The sequence below is a fragment of the Castanea sativa genome, chromosome 5, assembly GCF_040712315.1.
Source record: "Castanea sativa cultivar Marrone di Chiusa Pesio chromosome 5, ASM4071231v1".
Taxonomy (NCBI): Eukaryota; Viridiplantae; Streptophyta; class Magnoliopsida; order Fagales; family Fagaceae; genus Castanea; species Castanea sativa.
The window spans coordinates 7,181,698-7,186,598 of record NC_134017.1 but is presented as its reverse complement, the minus strand read 5'-3'; the positions used below and the strand labels follow the sequence as shown (position 1 = coordinate 7,186,598).

The 4,901-nt window shown below is 32.5% G+C and overlaps 1 long non-coding RNA gene across 1 annotated transcript; it reads left to right on the top strand.

The window, feature by feature from the left end:
* Nucleotides 1-3,760: 3,760 nt before the first annotated feature.
* LOC142634239 (uncharacterized) lies at nucleotides 3,761-4,670 on the top strand. The gene is made up of 3 exons (XR_012844090.1): nucleotides 3,761-4,009; nucleotides 4,298-4,373; nucleotides 4,472-4,670. It is a non-coding gene; the product is annotated as an uncharacterized LOC142634239 (long non-coding RNA).
* The last annotated feature ends 231 nt before the right edge of the window (nucleotides 4,671-4,901 follow it).

Genomic DNA, 4,901 nt, shown 5'->3' with positions numbered 1-4,901 from the left:
AACATAAATAAATTGTTTCTATATACCAGGTCAGTGTAACTATGACTTTGTCATCTGAATTATCTATTTTGATACCTCTGCATATGAACTATATGTGGCTATTGCCCATTGGTACCGGCCAATTTCACTAAGGATGTTGTTTGTGTTATTGTTCTAAGATAGGGACCATATCAGTAGTGTAGACCATTAGATTGGTTTTTATTAACCTCTTGAATTAATTTTTTACCCAATTATGTTGATATACATGCTTATGTTTGATTCAAAACTTACTGAAGCATAATATGAAAATAATAATAATAATGAAAAAAAAGAATAGATGCTATGGTTCAACCCTATCAATTTCCATACAGTGTGTTAGATCTATTTGTAATAAGTGAATGCATTAGTTAAGGATTTTTATTTTATTTTATTTATTTATTTTAAATTTACTTAAACAGAAGTGGTAAATTATCATTGAGATTGTGTTTGGATGACCTTCTTTTGATTGTCTTACTTTGTTTAAAAATACGATTGTAATTAAAAAAATTGAGGCTTTTAAAGATTTACGTGAGTTGTTGGTGAAATTAAATTGACATTTTAATCTAAAACAAACAGAACCTTAGCATATAAAGTTCATGTTAGGCATCGACTATTTTCTAGTTCTGGTCTCTATAGTATTTAAAGATAGAAGTGAAAGTAGTATTATAATGATTAAGAAATTTAGGTTGAATCACCACTATTAAGTATACATTTTGTGCCTATTTTAGTTTCAAAACTTCTTAAATCATAATTACTGAAAAAGTTGTATTACTTGCATAGTGATTAAGCCAAAATTGAACTTATAAATCATGGTATTGCATTTTGAGTAGATGTTATTTTGTTTGTTCTCTCTACTTTACCACTTGGCTTCATGTGAATTTATGCTACCTTTGTCATCTAGTGTACTACTTCATTGGTTGTCCTTTAATCTCAATTTTTTTCTCATGAACCATTTGGGAAGGGATGCTGATGAGGCAAAAGCAAAAGAGTTCAATGAAATGGCTTGTAAAGCCTCTCTTGCCAATCAACAGAAGCAGCTCCAAGAAAACATTCATGCTCAGATTAAAAGTTTCTCCATGTGTAAAAATGAAATTCTCCTGCCTTATACTAAAAGGATAGTTGAGGCACAAGAACTGCCTCCACAACCAATAGCTACTCCTTGTTTGAGTGGCCTTGGTTTTGATATTGGTAGGAATGGCCAACCTACAGACCGTCCTGGTAAGATTTTGTTTGTAAAAAAAAAAAACCTTTTCCAATGTTGCATTATGAGCTTGAAGTTGTGTGAGTGCAGCTTGAGATGTTTGGGATCTTTGAATTTTCTTGTGACTCATCCTTGAAGTAGGGGGATTATCTTGATTCGAAGGAATGATCTTTTGATTTGTCCATTGATTACCCTAACTTCTTTAATTGTTTCCTTAAACAGATTTAGTTGTTTAAAATATTTAAAAGTTATTCAAGTAGAGTTGAAGTCAACATCCAATCATTTTTGAACTGAAGTGTCAACAAAAGAGGTCTACATTTGGGCAGCGAAGTGGAGGGGAAGATGCCTTGGGGATACTTAACTTGATTTTATGGAAGGCATCTTCAATGAGTATTTAATCACTGTTTCCAGATTACTTGTTTGGAGTTTGTTGGTGTATCTAATGCTCTATCTGTTATTTCTAGCTTCTATAAGGTCTTTCTAGAAATCATATTTTTGTGTTTGTGATGTGATTCATAGGTAGTTCTATACTTTTTAACCTTTGTACTTCTAAATTAATATTCTTAGATTAACTGTTGATTATATATTTATTGGAATGATAATATGCTCTAGTTGTTAGATTTCTTGCAAACATCAATGTTGCGAATGAGTATTTCCCCCTGTTTTAAGAACAATGTGGCAGGTGAGATTGAGGGTTCAAGACCCACCCATATGTGCAACTTACCAATAAAACAAAAAGATTACTTTCAAGCTTTGATAATATTAATACATTATAGAATATCTATTGGCTTCTTTTTATTGAAGTTAAAGCTCTAAAATAGTAGTCATTCTTTTTTGAATGCCATTCTTATTACAGCTAAACAAGAAATTCAACCAGTTTGTAACCTATAACATGACATTATTTGGGTTGAAACCTTGGAAATCAAATTGATTATAAAGAATATGTGAAGTTCTCAGTTTTGATTGACATTCGTGGTTGGAAGTGTATTGGAGGTAACACATATAGAAGTCCAAATTATTTTACTGCAAGAAAGTGCTAGATTGTGATCAATTCTCACTTTAGTATTTGGATGGCATGTTGCTGGCTAACAATTACATGGATATGTGGGAAAAAAAAGGGTATCAATATCTCTTGAAGTACAAGGATGTCCTCCAAGCTGGACTAATTCCCTCCAGTTTAATCTCCTTAAGTGGTTAGAACTAATTGTTTTTCTTTTAATTATATGGTTAATGTTTCAAACTTTTTCCTGAATTTATTTCCCAATAACATCAAATCAACCCTTGCTGCATCATAGGTTGGATGAGAGGGTTCAACTGGGTGCTTGTTCCGTAATACATAGCTGTCAAATATGTTTGAATGTTACAAAATTCATTACAAGTGCGCATACAAGCAGTACCCCATATCATAGTCTTTGTACTGGAATCAAATTAGAATGTTTCAGCACCCAGATTTGATTACAAGACTATCAGTTTTTGCTTAATGTACTAGACTATATGTATTTGTTGAGCTTGGACATGATCATGTATCGCCACACTCTTCTGCATCTTGTGGTACAAAGGCTCTCAACATTTCCATCATCAAACACTTTCATTTGATTTTTCTTGTTGAACTTGCTGTCTTCAATAATTATTGAACTGCTCCTCGTATTTAATAAGTTGTTTTTGTTGTTGTTGTTGTTTTTTTTTTTTTTTTTAATTTTATAACAAATTGTCAACAATGAACTGTTTTTACTAATGCCACTATTAACATAGCTAAACAATGCCCTTTTTGGCCTACATGTAGAAAACACATGAAGTTAGAATGCAATTTATGTCATTTTAATTTTTATAATAGAACTTATGAATTTGTGAAGAGAATGGTTTATATGTACAATGCATATTTTTTTTTTACCATAATTGCATTATTTGGGTTTTAAGTACCTATCTTCTGTTTAGGTACAGAAGAAGTCTCAATTAATTATTACAAAATTTCCACATTTGGTTCTGATTACTTAAGAGCTTGTGGGTGTGTCATGTGTGTTCTAGTTCTCTCATTAAAGTACCAATTACTAATGATTTGTCTGCATATCGTTGAATTGTGTTGAACTCCCTGACAGACTAAAGGACCTCATTGTTTACAAGCTTGATGGTGAAATACTTCACAAGGAAGCCAGCCAAGGTATATGTTTGGATGGTGTCATAGCCTTCTAGCCTGGTGTAACTTTGAGAATAACCCATTTTTAATAATCAAAATCATAAGCTCTTTTTGTCATAAGTGAATAAATTAGTTTTAAGGCCTTTGTTTTAATATAAATTATGTTTACAAAGTTAAAATTAAATAAATTTTCACAATTGTGTTTGGATGAGCTTATTTTGACTGCCTTACTTTGATAAAAAATAATTTGTAGAACAGTACAACTATTCTTAAGAAATTCATACAACTTTGGTTTGTTCCCTACTTTGCCACTTGGCTTCATGTGAATTTATGCTACCTTTGTTGCTCAGGGTATGACTTCATAGGGTGTGCTTTAATCACAATTTTTTTCTCATGACAGACTTGAACATCCAGCTACAACCATTGGGGAAGGAATGCTGAAGAGGCATATGCCGAGGAGATCATAGAATGGCTAGTAAAGCCTCTCTTGTTGATCAACAGAGCCAAGTCCAAGAAAATGTCCATGCTCAGGTTAAAATTTTCGCCATGTCTATGGATTCTTATTCCTGATAATAAAAGGATAGGTGATGCACATGAATTGCCTCCACAACCAGCAGCTGCTCCTCGTTGGAATGGGGAACCTACTGACCGTCCTGGTAAGGTTCTATTTGCAATTCGGAAAGTTTTTCCAATGCTGCATTATGAGCTTGAAGTTGTGTGAGTGCAGCATGAGATGTTCAGGATCTTAGAATTTTCTTGTGACCCATCCTTTCTATGTTTGAAGTAGTGGGACTATCTTGATTCAAGGGAAAGATCTTTTTTTATATTTTTTGTTGATTACCTTAACTTCTTGACTAGTTTTCTTGAACAAATTTAGTTATTTAAAAAGTTTAAAGTTATTCAAGTAGAGTTAATGTTAACATCCAATCACTTTTGAATTGAAGTGTTGGCAACAGTAATCTACAATTGGGCAGCAAAGTGTGGGAACTATTTCTTGGGGATGCTTAAATTGATTTTATGGTAGGCATATCAAGGAAAACTATTTCTTGGGGATACTTAAATTGATTTTATGCTAGGTAGTGCTAAAGATGACTCTAAAAATTCCAGCTTCTATATAGGTATGGGAGTTGGATTCACAACTGGATTTTGGGCAATTTGTGGAGCTCTCTTCTTCAATAGGACTTGGAGGCATGCTTTTTTCAAATTTGCTAATGACATAAAAGATCGGATGTATGTGACTACAGTGATAAAGATGAATTGGTTATCTAAAAAGGCAAGAGTCTGCCTGAGTATGTGAAAGGCATCATTATCTACCTAAAGGTATTATTTCAAGTATTATGTCCTTAATATTGGTTGGTTCATGTTAATTTAGCTTTGAATATATGATTTAATTCGTAGCTAATGTTATAGTCATTTGGATTTTATTTCACAAATATAGATTATCTTTAACTTTAGTCTATATTTGTTGTTAGCCCATTGCGCTTGAAATAAAGTTCATTTATGAATTTATACTTTGATAGGTAGATAGTGGGAGAGGGGAAGATGAGT